General features: G+C 40.2%; 2 pseudogenes; one reads left to right on the plus strand and one right to left on the minus strand.

Annotated features, from left to right (window-relative positions):
* Nucleotides 1-652: 652 nt before the first annotated feature.
* Nucleotides 653-10,003, minus strand: LOC101427442 (glycosyltransferase 1 domain-containing protein 1 pseudogene; annotated as a pseudogene).
* Nucleotides 10,004-14,274: 4,271 nt separating this feature from the next.
* Nucleotides 14,275-15,688, plus strand: LOC101426121 (tubulin alpha-1C chain pseudogene; annotated as a pseudogene).
* The last annotated feature ends 7,451 nt before the right edge of the window (nucleotides 15,689-23,139 follow it).

Here is a 23,139-nt window from a genome sequence, read left to right on the forward strand (position 1 = left end):
GGACCTGGGTGTCTCCAGAGCCCTCAGGAGCCCCACTATTAGTGGCAGTATCTACTTTGGCAGTCTATGAAATCCTGCTGAGATATGCATAAGCGTTACCTCTGGAATGCCTTCCCAACTCACTTTGAAGTCTCTTAGCCATATAAACTCATTTGTCTTTACCTTTCCGCCCTTTTATTCAAGGTCTTTTTTCCAGTTGCATTGCTGGCTGGTGCTTGGTACTAATTCCTCAGTGCCAGGGATTCTCATCCCCAGGAATCATGTCACACGCTGGGGGGAAGGTAATGCATTTATATGCTGAGTTTGGCTTAGAGAGAGGCCACATTTGAGCAACTTCATGGGGAATTTGACTAAAGCAGTTAATCAAATTCTCTCTCTAATTCACCTTAAAACCAGCTACTCCTCCCTCAACCACAGCCTCTGAACCTCCATCAGGACCCATCTGGTAAAGAATATCCTGGGTATTATCTGAAAGCATGGAAAGTTCTGGATGAACCTGGTGTTACTTGGAGGCAAATGATGGCCTTATGACGAATACCTCCACAACTGAGATGAAAATAGGTTGATTTGTATTGGATGAGACCCAACTGTCTAGGGCTGAGCTCCAATGGCTGGTGTAAAACAGCACATGAGTGAGTGCCAGCATATGCTCTCAGTCATCCATGCTCCCTTCAAATCTCCGGATGAGGCTTTGAAAGGTGTCTCTGTTTGAGTGCCAGGAATGATGCATGCTCACGTACACTCTTTAGCTGGCCATAATCCATTTCTCAAATGCAGGATCACTGATCAGCCTCTTTGCTAGCTGAACAAACTCCTGAGGATCTGTAAATAACCCTGTAGCTTTATGTCTCACCACAGCAGCATTTCCAAGAATAGTCCTTGCCAACACTGGAAATTCTAAATCCATTGCCTCCAGAATTGCTGCTGACCTGCCTTCAGAAATGGAACTATTCACCAACACAAAGTAATTTCTCACAACCGCGTGGAGGTCTTTTGGAGACGTCTCTTCTATCAATCGTACCTGCTGTCTTTCTTACTTTGTCTTTGACTTCCCTTGCAAACACTGGATCAACTTCAGAACCTACCACTAGTTACCAGATAAACAATGGGCTTCTTCTTGATTCCATTCTGAAAATGCATCCACCAAATAAAGAGGATCTTCCACTTGTCTACATCTGCATATCAAAAGAAATACGTGTAAATTATCAGCACTTTGGTTAATCCTTGAATCTGGAAGAAAGATGTTCCAGTTAAAGACGTCCTTTGGTATTGTTGTAATTCCTTGACTCTGGACGGGGATCTTATCCTTAGCATGTGGCCACAGCATTTGTGCCATTTCTTTTATTGACTCTGTGAAAGTGACAATGAATCTGGCTTCTTCAAGAACTTTTCCCATCACTGTGTGTTCTTCTTCCTGGTTAACATCCTCATTTAAATCAGTTCCACCAAAGATGATTCCAAAAGGAATTCAATGACCTTGCAAAAATCTGCTTTCTTATAGAGATGAAGAGACAAGGCTGCATCAAAGTTCTCTAACGATGACTAGGTTTGTGATTTCAGATGAGCTTTCAAAGTGCTGAGGGTAGGGAATGGGAGGAAGAGATGTGATGTGGGGGCATTTTCGGGACTTGGAGTTGTCCTGGGTGGTGCTGCAAGGACAGTTACCAGACATTGTATGCCCTCCCATGGCCCACTGGGTAGACTGTGGGAGAGTGTGGGCTATGGTGTGGACCATTGACCATGAGGTGCAGCGGGGCTCAGAGATGTATTCACCAAGTGCAATGAATGTCTCATGATGATGGAGGAGGTTGTTGTTATGGGGGAGGAGTGGGGTGAGGGGGGTGGGAGATATATGGGGACCTCATTTTTTAATGTAACATTAAAAAAATAAAGACAACAAAAATTAAAGGCATTTTTCAGAATGCATATATGATTTGCATCTTCTAGATGATCCCGAGCCCTCTCCGCCTTGACAGTGGTGCCGGTGTGCGGCTTGCAGCACCTCCAGGCCCGGGAGGAACTGATGCCGGAGGAGGTGACAAAGGGGCGGCGGGGCTAGGTCTGTCCTTCTCACCTCTCCGCCAGGCAGCGCCTCACTCTGGCCGGGCAGAGTCTGCTTCATGTATTTTGAGGCTCTGTTGTTTGATGTGTACAAGTTTAGGATCAGTATGTCTCCTTGGTGAATTCTTTTTATCATTATGCAATGTCCCTCTTTGTTTCCAATAATTTTCTTTGTTCTGAAGTCTACTTTATCTGAAATTAATATAGCTATTCCTGCCTTTTAAAAAGTAATGTATTAAGATGGCACATCATGTATTATTTCCGTTTTTTACTTTCAATCTACCTATGTTGTTGAAATTTTTTTAATGGACTCAGTTTTAATTATTCCTTGTTTCTGTTCCCCCTTTCCCCCATGGCTCCCTGTCTGTCTGCTCATTGTGTCTACTCATTTGTCAGCTCCTCTTCCTTAGGAGACACTGGAACTGAAATGGGACCTCCCATGTGGGAGGTGGGCAGCCAACTGCTTGGGCCACATCCACTCCCGCTATGTTGTTGAATTTGAAGTGAGTTTCTTGTACACAACATATGGTTGGGTCCTGTTCTTTCATCTATTTGTCAATCTCTACCTATTAATTGGTGTATTTAGACCATTTATATATAAGGTAATTATATATATCAGGACTTAAGTCTGCCATTTTATTTTTTGTTTGTTTGTTACCTGTTTCTTCTCTTTTTCCTACCTTCTCTGTTACTTAACATTTTTTAGAATTATGTTTTGAATAATTTATAGTGTTTTTGGGTGTATTACATTGTATAATTTTCTTAGTAGTTTTTCTGGGTATTACAATACACATATGTGGCTTACCACAGTCTACTGGCATTGTTTTACCACTTGGAGTGAAACCTTACTTCCATTTAGATTCCATTACCATACCCACTTATAAATATAATTGTCTTGAGTGTAGGTGGTTTTATAACTTTTACTTTAGTCATCACCTATGATTTAGAAAACTCAAGGATAGTCTCTTGTATTTACCTATAGTTCTACTCTTTTAACTCTTTTTTTCTTTTTTCCTCCTACTCCAAGATTCCTTCTCTTATTATTTCCCTTCAGTTTGAGGAATTTTCTTTGCCCATTATTTAAAGGTAGTTCTGCTAGGGAAAAATTCTTTTAGTTTTCTTTGTCTGAGAATATTTCCCCGTCATTCCTGAAAGGACAGTTTCCCCACATTCAATCAGTGTTGTTAATTAAGTTCACAATGTTGTACTACCATTACCACCATCCCTTACCAAAATTTTTCCATCACCTCAAATAGAAATTCTGTACAACTTAAGCATTAACCCCATTCCCTACCCCCATCCTGGCCCCTGGTAACCTAAACTCTTATTTATGACTCTGTGAATTTGTTTATTCTAATTATTTCATATCAGTGAGATCATATACTATTTGTCCCTTTTTTGTTTGGCTTATTTCATGCAATATATTTTCAAGGTTCATCCATGTTGTAACATGCATCAGAACTTCATTCTGTTCCATGGCTGAGTAAATTCCATTTTGTTTATACCATATTTGATTTTCCATTCATCTGTTGGTGGGCACTGGATTGCTTCTACCTTTTGGCTATTATTTCTTCAAATACACTTTCAATCTCACTCTGTTGCTCCTCTCCTTCTGGGCTTCTCATTAATGTTGGATCTTTTGTTATTGTTATTGTCCCATAGTTACCTGGGACTCTTCTTTTTTTTTTATAATTCTATTTTCTCACTGTTCAGGTTGAGTGAATCTATTGATCAATCCTAAAGTTCACTGATTCCTTTGTATAGGATACAAAGGATATCCTTGCATTTTTCAGTTCTATAATTTCTATTTGGTTCTCTTTGATAACTTCTATTTCTTTCCTGAGATATTCTAGCTTATTTGTTTCAGGAGAATTTTTAATTGCTTGTGGAATCATTTTTATTATGGTTGTTTTAAAATACTTGTCAGGTAATTCTAGCATCTGATTCTTCCTGGTGTCAGCATCAGATGATTTTCTTTTCTCATTCAAGTTGTGAGTTTCTTGGTTCTTGGGATGAGTAATTTTCTATCATATCTTGGGCATTTAGACTCTTACATATATATATTTAAAGATTTAATTAATTCATTAATTTCTCCCCCCTCCTTGTTGTTTGCACTCACTGTCTGCTCATCTTGTTTTTAGGAGGCACTGGGAATTGATCCTAGGACCTTCCATGTGGGAGGGAGGTACCCAATCACTTGACCCACCTCTGCTCCTGTTTATTGTGTCTCTCATTGTGTTTCCTCATTGCGCCTCTTTGTTGTGTCATCTTGTTGCATCAGCTTGCTGTCTTGTCTTCTTTAGGAGACTCTTTAGGAGACACTGAACCCGGGACCTCCCATGTGGTACATGGGCACCCAACAGCCTGAGCCACATCTGCTTCCCTTAATATATACATATATATTTTAGGAGGCACTGGAGATTGAACCCAGGACCTCATGCATGGGAAGCAGGTGCTCAACCACTGATCTACATCTGCTCCCCAATGAGAGTTAGCTTTTTTCATTTGTTTGTTTTTAGGAGGGATTGTTTTTAGGAGGGATTGAACCCAAAACCTCATACATAGGAAGCAGGTGCTCAACCACTTGAGCTACATCTGCTCCCTTATATTTTTTATTATAGCAGGCAGTCACCCTGTTTAGATTTAGTAAACAGATCCTGGCCTACATTTGAAGGCTTTGGTTCCAATGAAAATCTAATTTTTAGAACCTTTGCAGTGCTATTTTGGTTTGCTTGCTTTATCTCATGTTGTTGGGGCTCTTGGCTGGGCTTCTTGGTGCCTCTAGGTAGGGAGAAGAGATTCTCCAACCTGCAAGAATGAAAAGTACTTCCCTGGCTGGGTACTTTTGTCATAGTATGCTCCTTGCCAGTACAGTCTGCCAACAGTGCTTCAGGGTGGGGAAGGGGAGTCTCAGTACTGCAAGGATAAAGTGGCTTCCCAGGCTGGGTACTTGGTTGTTGTGGTATCCACCTTGCTAATGTTTCCTGGCCACATGGTGTCTTTGGGTAGGAGAGGAGAGTTTGGGTCCAGCAAGGAAGGAGAGTACTTCCCAAGTAGCATCCTCTTGCTGTGGAGGGTTCCCCTTAGCCGATGTCCTGAAAATGTAAATTCTCTGGGTGGGGGAGCAGATTCTGAGGTCCAGCAGGAAAGGACAGTGTTTCCCTTGGCTGCTTATTTTCAGCAGAGATTCCAATCCTCTCCCTTGCCAATTATGCTGGGCCTGCTTAGTACTGCTGGCAGGACTCCCATTCAGTCTGCAGAAAGAATGAACCTCAGGTTCACTTTCAGTTTGTAGGTTAGGGGCCAGGAAAGGCAAGGCCTGGATCTCCTTCTGTTAGGTGGGGGCTGGGTGCCCTGCCACTGTTTGTTTTCCTCCACTCCTGGAGAATCGGTTTATCTTCTTCCTACTACAGTTCAGAGTTCTCCTTTGTTATTTTTAGGATTTATAGTTATACTTAGTGAAGAGGAACAGAGAGAGAGAAATCTATGCTATTTTGTCTGGTCTGCCATTTTGCCTAGATCGGAAGTTCTCCCTGTATTATTTTTGTTAATTTAAAATTGATGTAATCCGAAAAACAAATGAAATTTCCCCATTAGTCTGTGAAGTGTAACAACAGTCCTAAAGAAAGCCAAAATATAAAGGATTTGGAAGTAGTTTATATCAAAATAAATGTAGCTTAGGACTTTGAATCATGAAAAGTATAGGAATTACAGAAGCATTTGTTGCCCAAGAAGCTTTCCATTTGAGATCAAGTACAAGAAAAGGATTCCCATTATCACCACTTCTACTCAACATTGTACTGCAAACCCTAGCCAGCAGAGCAAGACAGGGAAAATATATAAAAGTTATAGACTGGGAAGGGAGAAGGGAGAAACAAAATTCTCATTATTCACAGATATGATTATGTAAGTAGAACACCTAAAAGAAAATAATATTAAAATAAAGTTTGCAAGATTGCTGTATACAAATCAATATACAAGTCAATTGTATTTCTATATGCCAACCACAAACAGAAAAATGAAATTTTAAAAATCCTTATATGGTAGTATAAAAAATCAAGTATCTTTATATAATTAAATCCAACAAAATAGGTGTAAGATCTTCATGGAGAATATAAAATTTTATAAAGATCTTAGCTTGAGGTACAAAAATAAATGGAAGGCTGGATTTGGCCTGCAGGCCATAGTTTGTTGACTCCAGTTCTAGAAGAGTAGCTCTCAAACTTTAGGGTGCGTCAAAATCACCTGGAGGTCTTGTTAAACTACAATTTTCTCAGCTCTACCCCAGAGTTTAAAATTCAGTAAATCTGAGATGGAGCCTGAAAATGTGAATTTCAAGCAAGTTTCTAGTTGATGCTAGTTGTCTGGGTACTGCACTTTGAGAAACACTTCTATAGAAGAACAAGGTGAGAGGATTTGCTTTACCCAATATCAAGATTTAACATAATGCTATAGTAATTATGACAGTATTGGTTCATAGAGAGTAAATTTACCAGTGGAACAGAATTGAGCACCCAGAAACATTTCCACATGAATATGGACAATTGTCTATGACAGAGGTAGCACTGCAGGTCAGGGGAGAAACACTTTTTTTTTAAAAAATAAATGGTGCTCAGTTGGATATCCGTGTGGAAAAAAAATAAAACTTGACCCCACATAACTCCAAACAGACAAAAAATACATTCCAAGTGGATTGTAGATCTAAATATGAAAGTTAAAACAATAAAGCTTCATAAAAAACATTCAAGGCCTTGTGAATGGGGAAAAGTTTCCTAAACAAGACACACACACACACACAAACATTAACCATCAAGGAAAAGATTAATAAATTGGACTAAAGTAATTAAGTACTTCTGTTCATCAAAAAGACACCAGTAAAAGTGTGAAAAAGCAACCTATAAATCAGGAGGAGGTAGCTAACACAAATAACTAAGAATTAAGAATATCTCACTAAAGTAAATTAAAAACTCGTGTTCATCAAACAACACCATTAAAGTTGAAAAGGCAAGTCACAGTGTATTATACAGTAGTCTAGCCATTGGTGGTTACTGAGCACACAAAATGTGACTAATCAAAAATGAGATGTGCTATATGTGTAAAATATACTCTGGGTTTTAAAGACATTACAAAAAATATAAAGTATCTCAATAATTTTTATGTTTTGTTTCCTAATCCCAGGAATCTGTAAATGTTACTTTACTACAAAAGGGATTTTGCAGATGTGATTAAGGATCTTGAGATGACATTATCCAAGTAGGCCCAAAATGCCATTAAGTGTCCTTATAAGAGGCAGAGAGAGATGACACAGAAGATAAGGCCATGTGATGGAAGCAAAAGAAAGCAGTATGAGAGACAGAATATGTATGCTGCTGGCTTTGAAGATGGAAGATGATCCAAGGAATGCAAAGAATGCAGATGTTTCCCTAGAGCCTATGATGGGAGTACAATCCTGCTGACACCTTGCTTTTGATCTGGTGAAGCTCATTTCAGACTTCTGGCCTCAAGAACTGTGGAAGAATAAACTTCTGTTGTTTTAAAGCCACCAAGCTGGTTGTAATTTGTTTCAGCAGCACAGGAAGCTAATACATCTACTATGTGCTAGGCTTTGCTCTAAGTGTTTGAGATACATCAATGAACAAAACCAATATCAATATAAGACCTGCCCTAATGGAACTTAAACTCTACTCTAGTGAAGTAGACAGACAATATACCATAAACATATTAAACAAGTAAAATTGGAGAGAATGCTAAAAGGTAACAAATGAGAGGGAGAAAAGAACAGGGTGAGGAAATTACTAGTGTGTGTGGTGGGGTTAGGGGGCAAGTTAACTTTTTTTTTTTGAGGTACCAGGGACCAGGGATTGAGCCCAGGACCTCGCATGTGGGAAGCTGGCACTCAACCAATGAGCCACATCAGCTTTCCTGAGTTGGTTTTATCATTAGTTTTGCTTGTTGTTTGTTTTTGTTTTTTCAGGAGTCATCAGAAACTGAACCCGGGACCTCCATTGTGGGAGGCAGGCCCTCAACTGCTTGAGTCACATCTGTTCCAACATTTTTAAAATTAATTTATTGAACTATATCACTCATACATAAACAATAAGTGTATAATTATAGCTGTGAATTTACAAAACAAACATATATAACATCATACAGGACTTTCATAACTCACTCTACCACCAATAACTTGCATTGTTGTTAAACCTTTTTAACTAATGATTAAAGAGCACTGTCAAAATATTACACTTAACCAAAATATTTTCCCCCAACCAACCCTATTATTCTTATCTTTATAGCATTTATATATGAACGTACATAAACAATTAAGTCTATAGTAAAAGTTATGAACTTACAAAGCAAACATGCATAACATCATACAGAGGTCCCATATCAACCCTCCACCAACTCCTTGCATTGTCAGGAGACATTTGTTACAAATTATGAAAGAATATTGTCAAAATCTTACTACTAATCATAGTCCTTATTTTACATTTGGTGTGTTTTCCCCCCAACCCACCCCATTATTATTTTTTAAATATATTTTTTATGACAGAAGTTGTAAACTTATAAAACAATTATGCACATGTGCAGAATTCTCAAACAACACCCCTCCATCAACACACCACACTGTGGTGGAATATTTACTACAGATAAGATGGTATCATCTGATTGTTACTATGTCCATAGTGTACATTTGGCTCACATTTTCTATACTGCCTTATTATCAACACAGTACATCTTTCGCATAGATGCAAGAATATTATATTATTACTGCTAACCACAGTCCATAGGTCACTCAAGTTGTACTTTCCCCATGCTTCTCCACATTCCCAACACCCTGCAGTAGTGATATACATTTGCTCTAGTTAACAAAGGACACTCTTGCATCTGTACCATCAACCACAATTCTCATCCACCTCGTGGTTTACTGTGCTATTCAGTTCCTAGATTATTCTCTAGCATTCTGTCAATTGGCATCTACATACCTCGACTACCATTTTCAGTCACATCCCCATTTATAAACTAGCTGTTACTCACTGTGTTACCATCCACTCTATATATTTCCACACTTTTACAGTAAAGCTAATTAAAACTTCTACATACATTAAACATCAGTAGTCCATCTCAGTCCTCCTCTTATCTCCTTTAAGAATTCACCACCTACCACCAGGTCTTGAAAATATTTTCCTACAATTTCTTCTAGAAGTTTTATGGTTCTTGATTTTATATTTAGGTATTATACCCATATTGAGTTAATTTTTGGACAAGGTGTGAGATATGAGTCCTCTTTCCTTCTTTTCGCTATGGCTATCCAATTCTTTGAGCACCATTTGTTGAATGGATTGTTCTGCCCGAGCTGTGTGAGTTTGACAGGCCAGTCAAAAATCACTAGACCATACATGTAAGGGTCTGTTTCTGAACCATCAATTTGGTTCCATTGGTCTATGTATCTGTCATACATATGTCATACATACATACATAACATATGTCTATGTTATGTCTATGTTATGTCAGTATCATGCTCTTTTTACCCTTAGAGCTAGGTAATATGATTTAAAGTCTGGAGGTGAGAGTTTGCTTTTCCTTTTTATGACGTTTCCAGCTTTTCAGGGCCCCTTACCTTTCCAAATAAATTTGGTGATCACGTTTTAGATTTTTTCGTTAATGCTGGTGGAATTTTTTTTATTGGGATTGCATTAAATCTGTATATCAGTTTGAATAGAATTGACATCTTAATGATATTTAGTCTTCCAATCCATGAGCATGGAATGTTCTTCCATTTATTTAGGCCTTTCTTGATTTCTTTTAACATTGAGTTGTAGTTTTCTGAATACAAGTGCTTTATACATCATTGGTTGTTTATTCCTATTTGAATTTTATCTGTCATATTTTATTTTCACCACTCTTTTGATACTCTATTTACTTTTATTGCTATAATCTTCATTTCTAGACTCTTTTCCAGGCCTTTCTCTTTTGTCTTTTCTTTTCAGGCTCTAGCACACCCTTTAGAATTTTCTGAAAATCTGGTCTCTTGCTTAGAAATTCTCTCAGTTTTTGTTTATCTGTGAATATTCTAATCTTGCCCTCATTTTTGAAAGATGATCTTGCTGGATATAAGATTCTTGGCTGGAAGTTTTTCTCTTGTAGTATCTTAAATATATCAGACCACTGTCTTCTTGCCTCCATGGTTTCTGGTGAGAAATCAGCATTTAATCTTATTGGATATCCCTTATATGTTATGCATTACTTTTCTCTTGCTGTTTGCAGAATTCTCTGTCTTTGACATTTGACATTCTGATTGAGTATGTGTCTTGGAGTTGGGTGTGTTTGGATTTTTTTGGATTGGAGTATATTGTGCTTCTTGGACAGGTATATTTACGTCCTTCAATAGGGTTGGGAAATTTTCTACCATTATTTCTTCAAATATTCCTTCTACCCCTTTTCCCTTCTCCTTCTGGGACACCCATGACACATGTTTGCATGCCTTTTACTGTCATTTAGTTCCCTGAGACCTTGTTCAATTTTTTTCCACTCTTTTCTTCATCTGTCCTTTCGTATGTTCACTTTCAGAGGCCATTTCTTCAAGCTAACCAATCCTTTCTTCTGCCTCCTCAAATCTGCTATTATATGATTCCAATGTTTTTTTTTTTATTTCATTCCCATAAGATCTGCTATTTTTCAATGTATGCTTTCAAATTCTTCTTTGTGCTCATCCATAGTCTTCTTAATATCCTTAATTTCTTTAGCCATCTCATTGAGTTTATTAAGGCGATTTCTTTGAACATCTATGATTGTCTCAAATCATTTTTGTCACCTGGAGCCTTATCTTGTTCTCTTAACTGGGCCATAGCTTCCTGTTTCTAGGTGTGAATTGTAATTTTTTGTCGATGTCTTGGCATCTGGCTTACTAAAGTATTTATTCTGGGTGCAGTTTTTCTCTTTAGTTTAGGGCTTCCTGCCCTTTCTTCCTTGCTGGTTGTGCAGTAGGAGCCAAGCATGTAGTTGGTGCTGTAAGCTGTGGTGGCTTAAGCTGCCCTCATTGTGCCAGGGACCAATGAAGCTTCTTCCAACTTTCTTCTTTGCTAGAGGTAGGGACAGAGTCACAGCTATGTGGAATAATCCAAGTCGTACAGGCCTAGATGGTAGTTGCCCAGAGAGACTGAAGAAACTTCACGGCCCTTTCTCCCGTCTGGGGTGGGAATGGAGCTGCAAGTGTGGGCAGCAATCTATGCAGTGCAGGTCCAAGATGACCACAGTTGCCCCAGAAGACTTCTGATTTTCAGTCTGTGCCAGCCAAAGTTACCTGCAGTTACCTGGATAGCCTGGTGCAGGGCCTACCAGCCTCTTCCCTCCAGAAGCAGGGCTAACACCTAGGGTAGGGCTGCGGGCCGATCTGAGTGAAAGAAACTGGTTCCTACTGTCACTGAGATTTTAGGGGAGCCCAGCTTCCCCTCAGGCTGGGGGGCAGAGTCAAAATGGCAGCCACTGACCTCTTTCTGACTTGGGCAGATTCACACCCCAGCTGTTCCCAGGGTTATAGCTTAGCCAGCCAAGACTACCAATCAGTAGCTGAAATTGGCAGCCAACCATCTCCTCCTCCTGTTTTTGGGAAATGGGGCTTCCAATTCCAGCCACAGAATAGCTCCTGGGGTGGCTCGTGCTGCCAGAGTAGCATCATCACCTGCCTCCATGGCTTGGCTGGTAATTTCCTGGAGAGGCTGGCACAAATCCCCACAGCTTCCTCCCTGCTGGAGGTGGCACTGGGTTCTAGGCTGGAGTTGCAATCTGATCTGGGTGGAAAGAAGCTGGTCCCCACCAGCACTGTGATTTTTAGTCCACCCCGCTTCCCCTTGTGCCAGGCGCAGAGTTAAGATGGCAGTTCCCAGCCTCTTTCTGGCTTGGACAGACTCAAACTTCAGCTCTTCTCAGGATTATACTTTAGCCTGCTGAAATTACTCATCAGTAGCTGAAATTGGTGCCCAACCATCTCTTCCTTTCCCATTTTTGGGAATTGGAGCTTTCAATTCCAGCTGCAGAACAGCTCCAGAGGCAGTTTGTGCCTCCAGTGGAGGATGGGCACTGGCCTCCAGGGTGTGGAGTGTTCTACTTATGAGTCTTCTCTCCAGATGGGCAGTCTCCTCCTTCCATTCCTTCAAGGATATGGCAGGATGCTCTTCTGGTCTCCTGGAGCCCCCAAATGGGTGCTTCAGCTAGCTCCAGAGAGCTCTGGGTGTTTACTAACTGCCATGTAGCAGGAGCTGACTCTAGGAGTTCCTTACTACCCCTCTATCTTGCTGGTTCTCCTGTTCGAACATTTTTAATAGAGTGGTTATCATAAACCTCATTCAGAAGGTGATAGTTGAGCACAGGCTAATCATGTTTTAATTTTAGTGTTCGTTTTTTTAAAAAGAGGACAAAACTAAAATACTGAACATTATGTAAGTTTGGATAGGAGTGATTGGGATTACAGTGTTCTAAGGTCCTTGTAGTGTTTGGGAGGAGAATTTAGATAATAATTTTAAGTATACATGCTAAAATATCAAGGTAATCACTAAAAGAATAAAAATATAAAGTATAACTTCCAAAAAAGTAGGGGAAAAATGGAATAAAAAACAAAATAAACATTTTTCAAAGCTGGAAAAGGAGAAAAAGCAAAGCCAAGCAAAGAAAAAGTAGGATAAATAGCAAGATATTAGAAACAAATACAAAAATGTGTGGCCACAATAAATACAAATCGACTCTATTTGTCAGTTAAAAGAAATGGTCAGATTAGAGGAAAAAAAGGGGAAAGAAAATTCAGCTTATATGAAAGAGACATGCCTAAAAGAAAAGAACACAGAAAAGTTGACAGTTAAGCAATGATAAAAGATACACCAAACAAACACTAACCAAAAGACAGCCAGGATGGTTATATTAATATCAATAGAAGACACATCTACTTTAAAATGCATTGTTAGGGATCAAGAGGGTCACTACATAATGGTAAAAGGCTAGAGACCGCAATCCACCTTCCTCAATTATTGATAGGTTAAGTAGACAAAAAATTACTTAATACAGAAAATTTAAAGAACCTAATTAACAAACTTGGTTGAACATCGCTGCTATGAACATTCATGTACAAGTCTCCTCATGAACATGGAGCAAGAATTTCTACATGGTGAGGGTGGAATTGCTTGAACACAGGGTCTTGCACATTTTCAGAGTACTAATACTAAGTAGTGCCAATGTGTTGACAATTAAGAAATGGATTAAGTGTACCAAATGGTAACTTTATTTTGATAAATTACTCCAACAGGATAGGTGGCTACATTAAATTACTTGAACAAAATGTGCAAAACAAAATTAGTCATCCACATTTTCCTGCTGTCTTCATAAACCAGAAAGTGAGATTTTTCCAAGAGAGGAAATGAAATACCTTAATTTTTATTCTGCATTAACTTTATCACCAGTAATTATAAACTTACTGGCCATTTGTTTCTTCTTCTGAAAATTGTCTATTCTTATTCTTTGCTCATTTTTTAGTTACCTATTTTCTTCCTATTGACTTATATAAAACATTTATATTCCCGGTGTTGATTATGTGCAATGTGAATATCATTTCCCAGTCTGGGAACTATCTCATTTTTTAATGGGATTTATTTATTTTTTTAACCTCCTTAAAAATGTACAAGTGCCTGCTTCCCATGAACCCTGGACCTTGTACATGGGAAGCAGGCACTCAATCACTGAGCTCCATCCCATTCCCCTAATGGGGACTTCTGATTACGGTATTTTAAACTTCTCTCTACTATCTTTTGTATTTTGTATCAAAGTTGCTTTTTCTAAGCTTTTTTGCCCCCCTCTCCTTGCCTCTATTAAATTGTTTTCCCACTCAGACTGGTTTGGATGTCATACATCCTGCTTCAATTCTTTTAGGGTTACCCTTAAAAGTATTTCACAAGTTATCTTTTAATTCATTTTTGATGTACATTTTGCGTTTTGAAAAGTGCATAGTTGTGTAACCACCACCAAAATCAAGACACAGAGTAGTTCCATCACCCCAAAAAAACCCCTCTTGTTATCCCTTTGTGGTCAACCCCTCCTCCTCCCAACCCTACCTTAGCTAATCATTTGTTTTCTATTCCTAGTTTTGCCTTGTGCAGGATGTAAAGTAAACAAAATTATACCTGGCTCACTGCTTCTCCCCCGGACTCCTTGGTAGTCTGTCATTGGAAGTTTTTTGTCGCCATCCCTTCGCCTCCTCCAGCCCCCACAAGTCCCCATCATGCGTGAGTGCATCTCCATCCATGTCGGCCAGGCTGGTGTCCAGATTGGCAATGCCTGCTGGGAGCTCTACTGCCTGGAACACGGCATCCAGCCCGATGGCCAGATGCCAAGTGACAAGACCATTGGGGGAGGAGATGACTCCTTCAACACCTTCTTCAGTGAGACCGGCGCTGGCAAGCATGTGCCCAGGGCAGTGTTTGTAGACCTGGAACCCACGGTCATTGATGAAGTTCGCACTGGCACCTACCGCCAGCTCTTCCACCCTGAGCAGCTCATCACAGGCAAGGAAGATGCTGCCAATAACTATGCCCGCGGGCATTACACCATCGGCAAGGAGATCATCGACCTGGTTCTGGACAGAATTCGCAAACTGGCCGACCAGTGCACAGGGCTTCAGGGCTTCTTGGTTTTCCACAGCTTTGGTGGGGGAACGGGTTCCGGGTTCACCTCCCTGCTGATGGAACGCCTTTCTGTTGATTACGGCAAGAAGTCCAAGCTGGAGTTCTCCATTTACCCAGCCCCCCAGGTCTCCACAGCTGTGGTCGAGCCCTACAACTCCATCCTCACCACCCACACCACCCTGGAGCACTCAGATTGTGCCTTCATGGTAGACAATGAGGCCATCTATGACATCTGTCGCAGAAATCTTGATATTGAGCGCCCAACCTACACCAACCTTAACCACCTTATTAGCCAGATTGTGTCCTCCATCACAGCCTCCCTCAGGTTTGATGGTGCCCTGAATGTAGATCTGACAGAATTCCAGACCAACCTGGTGCCCTATCCCCGCATCCACTTTCCTCTGGCCACATCCGCCCCTGTCATCTCTGCTGAGAAAGCCTACCATGAGCAGCTTTCTGTAGCAGAGATTACCAATGCTTGCTTTGAGCCGGCCAACCAGATGGTGAAATGCGACCCTAACCACGGTAAATACATGGCCTGCTGCCTGTTGTACCGGGGCGACGTGGTTCCCAAAGACGTCAATGCTGCCATTGCCACCATCAAGACCAAGCGCACCATCCAGTTTGTGGACTGGTGTCCCACTGGCTTCAAGGTCAGCATTAATTACCAGCCTCCCACTGTGGTTCCTGGTGGCGACCTGGCCAAGGTCCAGCGAGCTGTGTGCATGCTGAGCAACACCACAGCCGTGGCCGAGGCCTGGGCTCGCCTGGACCACAAGTTTGACCTGATGTACGCCAAGCGTGCCTTTGTCCACTGGTACGTGGGGGAGGGAATGGAGGAAGGAGAGTTCTCTGAGGCCCGTGAGGACATGGCTGCCCTCGAGAAGGATTATGAGGAGGTTGGGGCAGATAGTGGCGAGGGAGAGAATGAGGGTGAGGAGTATTAGCCCGTCTGCTGCAGCTTTACACTCCTTTTTTTTTCCGGGTCTTATTTCTGTTCTGTGAATCTGTCCATTGTGGCTTTATGTGGTCAATAAAAGTGATGTTTTCATTAAAAAAAAAAATTATACCTGATTCTGGCTTCTTTCACTTAGCATAATGCATTGGAGATTTAGTCATGTTATTGCATTAATTATGGTTTGTTCCTTTTTTCTTGTGGAGTAATAGTTCTTTTTTTTCAAAGATTTATTTATTTATTTTTATTTATTTCTCTCCCCTCTCCGCCCCCCCAGTTGTCTGCTCTCTGTGTCCATTCGCTGTGTGTTCTTTTGTGACCACTTCTATCCTTATCAGTGGCACCGGGAATCTGTGTTTTCTTTTTGCTGTGTCATCTTGTTGTGTCAGCTCTCCGTGTGTGCGGCACCATTTCTGGGCAGGCTGCGTTTTCTTTCGCGCTGGGCAGCTCTCCTTACAGGGCACACTCCTCGTGCGTGGGGCTCCCCTACGCAGGGACACCCCTGCGTGGCAGGGCAGTCCTTGCGTGCATCAGCACTGCGCATGAGCCAGCTCCACAGGGGTCAAGGAGGCCCGGGGTTTGAACTGCGGACCTCCCATGTGGTAGGCAGACGCCCTATCCACTGTGCCAAGTCTGCTTCCCTGGAGTAGTATTCTATTGTTTGTACCACAGTTTATTCACCAGTTGAAGGACATTTGGGTTGTTTGAAGTTTTGGTAATTATGAATAATACATACAGGGTTTTGAGTGAACATAAACTTTCATTTCTTTGGTAAACAGCTGGGAGTAGTGTTACCAGGTACCATATTAAATTTCAATATATAGAAAGTCCAAAGTTATTATCTTTATTCTCCTGCTAAGCAAGACAAGGACCTTAATATATTTTAACTCCAAATTCTGTCCTTCTTCTTCCCTGTTATTTTATTTAGTATTTTAGTTCCAATATTATATTTACCTTAACCAATAAAATGAATCATTATTTTTAGTTAATGCTTAGTTTTATCAACATGTTTCAACACTTTCTTTGGTCACCAATGCTTCTTGCATCCCATTCTTTCTTCTACAAAGCACATTTGAATGGCCTGCTTTGGAACAATAAATTAGAAATTAAATGAACAAAATGTTCTAGTATTAAAATGGAAACAGATATTCGCAAAATACTCATTCTTGAACGATAGAAACAAATAGTACCTTTCCTAAATCTAATGATTTGTTTTCTGTAGGAATTACAGATACTGGTCTTGAACAGCCAATTTTTCTAGTCTGCTTCAATTGTGCAGGAAGTGACCCTACGTCTATATAAGAGTAGGAAGTGAAGGGTAATATAGGACCCATGCGGTTAAAGAGCTTTAAGGCTTTATTGCTACTGTTACCTTTGGTTAAAATATTTGACCAGTTTATATATCTATTTCTTCTTTTAAAATAGTCAAATGCAAAATCACATTTCCTAAAAAATTTTTAAATTATAAAGTATATTAAGACTTTAAAGGGGAAAATGTGAAGTACCTTTCTGCCTCAAGTTCTGAGCTTCTTAACTCAGAGGAGCTAGAATCAAACCTTTGAAAGACATCAGCTCCACCGACTGAATCACAACTATTGTTTCAGGACAGAAGCCTCATTCATTAAGCAGGTCTGATTCTAAAAAAATCTTGCCATTGTTTTTATGTTGTCTTAAAAATCCAGCAGGGAAGCAGACGTGGCTCAACTGATAGAGCTTCCACCTACCATACAAGAAGGTCCAGGGTTCCATCCCCAGGAACTTCTGACCCGTGTGGTAAGCTGGCCCACACACACACTGCTGCACGCAAGGAGTGCCATGCCACGCAGGGGTGACCCACGCACAAGGCGTGTACCCCTCAAGGAGAGCCATCCCACGTGAAAAAAAAAGTGTAGGGAAACGGACTTTGGCCCAGTGGTTAGGGCGTCCGTCTAACACATGGGAGGTCCACGGTTCAAGCCCCGGGCCTCCTTGACCCGTGTGGAGCTGGCCCATGCACAGTGCTGATGCGCGCAAGGAGTGCCGTGCCACACAGGGGTGTCCCCCGCGTAGGGGAGTCCCACGCGCAAGGAGTGCACCCATAAGGAGAGCCGCCCAGCGCGAAGGAGGGAGCAGCCTGCCAAGGAATGGCGCCGCCCACACTTCCCGTGCTGTTGACGACAACAGAAGCGGATAAAGAAACAAGACGCAGCAAAAAGACACAGAAAAACAGACAACCGGGGGAGGGGAGGGGAATTAAATAAATAAAAAATAAATCTTAAAAAAAAAAAACCAAAAACTGTAGCCCACCCAGGAGTCATGCCGCACACACGGAGAGCTGACACAGTAAGATGATGCAACTAAAAAGAGACAGTTTCCCAGTGCCGCCTGATAATGCAAGCGGACACAGAAGAACATGCAGCAAATGGACAGAGAGAGCAGACAATGGGGGTGGGGGGAAGGGGAGAGAACTAAATAAATCTTTTAAAAAAATCCAGCAGATTCCATACTGCCCTTTCAAGGTACAAAGCTAATCATTCTTAAGAATTTTCAGATTACTATTTATATATATATAGTATATTACTCTCCAATTTAAGAACACCTATTTCAAACATTTCTCTATGTTAATGGAGATGCAATGTATAGATGTCATTTGTGATAACATAAATAGGGAAGGATGGAGATGTATAAGAGCAGAAATTTTTGTATACTATTGAAGCTAAGTTGGTATTAATAGTTTGCTATAAACTTAAGATATCAATTGTAATCCTCACGGTAACCACTAATAAGCAAAGAGATACAAAAAAGGAAATGAGAAGGGAATAAAAATAGTACACTACAAAAGATCAGCTAAGCACAAAAGAAGGCAGCTCTGGAGGAACTGACAAAAAGGAACACAAAATATATATAAAATAAAGAGCAAGATAGTAGAAGTCCTTCTTTACTAGTAATTTCTTTAAGTGTAAAAGGATTAAATTTTCCAATAAAAGACAGTGAATAGCAGAATGGATTAAAAAAACAACAAACATGATCTAACTATAGGTTGTCAACAAGAGAATCATTTTAGATCCAAAGACACAAATAGGTTGAAAGTGAAAAGATGAAAGAGATATTCCATGCAAATAGTAACAAAAAGAGTGCTAGGTTGGCTATACTAATATCAAACAAAATAGATTTTTAAGAAACAACTACTACAAGAGACAAAGGATGTTATACATTGATAAAAGTCAATCCATCAAGAAAATACAACAAATATAAACATATACAACAGAACCCCAAAATATATGAAACAAAATTGACAGAAATGAAGGGAGAAATAGTTCTCTACTAGCTAGGTGGGAGCAGATGTGGCCCAAGTGGTTGAACACCTGCTTCCCACACGGGAGGACCCAGGTTCAGTTCTCAGTGCTTCCTAGGGAGCGTATGAGTGATCATCTTGTGTTTTATCAGTGGGCGTAGACCCATACAATGAGCAGTAAGTTGCCATACCCCCATCCTGGGGGGCCTGATGTTCTCAAAGATAGGTGAGGGTGTCTCTAGAGCAGTGGCTCCCAATGGGGAAAGACAGACTATTGTGTCAAGCCCTCATTGTTGCAAGTATCTATGAATGTTGTCCTTCAAGCAGTGAAGCTTGGGTGTCATTGTGGGCTCCAAGGGGAAGGGGAGAGGGGAATAGAACAGATGGAAGAGTGGGTAATTGGGGGAAAATTGAAGTGCGCTGCATGATCATGCAATGATGGATACAGGCCATGTTAAATTTCACCAAAAATTTATAAAAGTGTACAGTCTAAAATGTAAACCATAACATAACCATGGTTAGTAGCTATGCTTCAATATTTGTACATCAGTTGTAGCAAATGCAACATCCACAGGTAAAAAGATAATCATTGCGGAATGCAGAAAAGGGGAAGGATATTGGGTATATGTGAGTCCCCTATATTCTGTATGTGGCTTTACTGTAACCTAAAACTTTTTTGAAGACATAATTAAAAAAGTATGTAAGACACTGAAGAAATGGAAGACTGCCTTGCCACTGTACGTAAAAGACAATACCTATTACAGTGATGAAAGGCAAAACGTCAAAAAACCCCGATATTTTTCATTTTAATACCCCAATTTATTTTCTTTTAGTTTTTCTAAATTATGTATTTCTAATCTTTAAGCCTATTACCATTTCATTTTCCTATTAATTGAATTTGTCAACGTATTAGGCTTCATTTTTGAAGACGTTTTGGATCACAGAGGGGTTCGGCTATGGCATGGTAAGAGCTTTGGTGTGGAGTATCATTGATGGGGGATGCATGGGAGTTCTCCAGGGCATGCATATAGGGTATATAGGTGTGTTCATATGTTCACTGGTTATTGAAATAGTGGGTTGAGTTTGACACAACGGAGGATGTGCCAAGTTCCCATCCTGGAGAGCTCTGTAACTTTCCCCAAAGAAACAGCAACATTCCCCCAAGTGCAGGGGAATGACTGGTGAAGAAGGATTGTCCAATTATGGTCCCTTGATACTGATGACTCTGCTTATGAGCCTGTGTGCCTGAAATTTCAACTTGGTCTATAGCTGCAGGGTGCTTGAGAGTCACCTCCTGAGAGACTCCACGTTGCTCAAATGTGGCCACTCTCTAAGTCAAACTCAGCATGTAAATGCATTACCTTTTCCCCATGTGGGACATGACTCCCAGGGATGAACCTCCCTGGTGCTGAGGGATTACTACCAAGGACCAGCTGGTGATGCAACTAGAAAAAGACCTTGAATAAAAGGGGCAAATGGTAAAGACAAATGAGTTTATATGGCTAAGACACTTCAAAAGGAGTTGGGAGGTTATCAGAGGGGTCGTGCTTATGCACATCTCAGCAGGAACTCAGAGAAAGCCGAAGTTGATACCATTTCAGGTAGTAGTGCTCCTGAGGGCTACTGAGACACCCAGGTCCTACGGTCATGGCAGATGGCTCTGGAGTCCAGTGCCTTGCCAATGGGCCCTACTTTGGAATTTGTGCTCCTGTGGAGTTGGACTCAGATGTGACCATTCTATGCATGCCTCTTCTGTCACTTTTACTGAACCTATGGTTGGCACTGGGGTTGGTATATGTCCAGGGGACTTGAATTTCTGGACTGTCCATGTGCCAGCTGGGCCCTGAGCCTCAGCAGAGTTGCAACACCTATTCTCCAGATCTTTGGACTTACCCAGGTCAGCCAACAAGGAGGTGAAGATGGTTAATCATCACACCAAGGAACTGAGAGAGTCTACAACTGTAAGCAGGAGAATCCCAGATATTGGCCATGTGGGATCTAAGACCCCTCTCAATTTAGAGGTGGAGTGGGCATTGCAAACCCAGGGTCCACGGGATGGAGGAATAAAATATGGACTAGAGTGGACTTACTAATATCCTACTATAGAATTATTGTGACTCTAGCAATGGAAGAAATTATATCATTGATGTGGAGACAGTGGCCATGGGAGTTGCTGAAGGAAGGGAGAGGGAAAAAGTGGTGTGATATGTGGGCATTTTCAGGACTTTAAGTGTCCTGAATGATTTGCAGGGACAGATGCAGGACATTATATATCCTGCCACAACCCACTGAGTGGACTGGGAGAGAGTGTAAACTACAATGTAAACTATAATCCATGCTATGTAGCAGTGCTCCAAAATGCATTCATCAAATGCAATGAATGTACCCCACTAATGAAAAAAGCTGTTGAGGTGAGAGGAGTGGGGGATGTGGGGAAGGGTGTATATGGGAACCTCTTATTTTTTTTGGTAACATTTTGTGTGATCTATGTATCTTTTAAAAATAGTAATAATATCGAGAAAATAAAAAGACCAGCACAGAACAAGCAGACCCAGCAAATTCAAACAATGAGGGGGTGGGGAGAAATAAATAAAATTAAAAATGAAATTAAAAAAAAAATTCAGGGTAGCTGGTGAGGCTCAGTGGTTGAGCGCCAGCTTTCCACTACGTCCTGGGTTCAGCCCCCAGCCCCCAGTACCAAAAAAACAACAACAAAGCCAGCTGGAGACATTAATACACCACTTTCAATAACAGATGGAGCCAGATGGAATATCAATAAGGAAACAGAGCTAACAGACATACGTATAGAATACTGCACCCCAAAACACCAAAGCACATCTTCTTCTCAAGTGCACATGGAATATTCGCCTGGAGAGATCATGTTAAGCCACAAGTCTCAGTAAATTAAAAGACTGAACTCATACAAAGCATATTCTCTAACCTCGAAGGAATTAAACTAGAAATGAAAAAGGAAAACTCACATATTTAATGTAGAAAGTAAATAACATACTCTTCAAGACAAGTGGATCAAAGAAGAATCATAAGGGAAATGAGTAAACACATAAAGATGAATGAAAATGAAAACAACAAAATTTACGAGATGCAACAAAAACAATGCTCAGAGAGAAATTCATAGCTATAAATTGCTATACTAAAAAAGATCTCAAATCAATAACCTAAGTTTATATATTAAAGAACTGGAAAAAGAAAAATAAATCCAAGATAGCAGAAGTAAATAATAAAGGATAAAGTACAGATACAAGAGAATAGGAAAACAACAGAATCAACAAATCTAAAATTTGATTCTTTGAAAAGACCAACAAAATTAATAAATCTTTAGCTAGATTGACCAAGAAAAGAAGATTCAAATAACTAAAATCATAAAGCGGGGATATTACTAATGACCTTATTAAATAAAGAGTAAGAAACTGTATGCTAACACATTAGACAATCTAGATAAAAAGGACAAATTCCTAGAAACACACAATCTACCAAAACTGACCAAGAAGAAATAGAAAATCTGAATATATCTATAAGTAAACAGAATCTATTATCAAAAACCCCCCAAAAAGGTATGAAAAAAATATGCCAAATGTATGCTATGGACCATAGTGTGTGGTAATAGTCTGATATTATTTCCTCATAATCTGTAACAAATGTTCCACAACAGTGTGGTGTGTTAGTGACGGGTTGTTGTATGGGAATTCTACACATGTTCATGATTGTTTTTTAAGTTCGCAACTTCTGTAAAAAATATATATTTTTAAAAGATTAAAAAAAAAAAACAACTCCCCGAACAAGAAGGCCAGGCAGATGACTTCACTGGTGAATTTCTACCATACAAAGAATTAAGTTTCTTCTGAAACTTTTCCAAAAAATGAAGAGGAGAGAATAGTTCCTAACTCATTCTATGAGGTCATTACCATGACACCAAAGCCACCACAAGAAAATTACAGACCAATACCCCTCATGAATACAGATGCACATAACCTTAACAGAATATTAGCAGAATGAATCTAGCAGTACATTTAAAGGATTATATAACACGACCAACTGGGATTTACTGCAGGAATGCAAGAGTAGCTCAACATAAGAAAATCATCAATGTAATACACCATAGTAATAGAATGAGGTGAAGAAACCCACATGGATCATTTCAAGTGATACAGAAAAGGATTAGATAA

The sequence above is a fragment of the Dasypus novemcinctus genome, chromosome X, assembly GCF_030445035.2.
Source record: "Dasypus novemcinctus isolate mDasNov1 chromosome X, mDasNov1.1.hap2, whole genome shotgun sequence".
NCBI classification, from domain to species: Eukaryota; Metazoa; Chordata; class Mammalia; order Cingulata; family Dasypodidae; genus Dasypus; species Dasypus novemcinctus.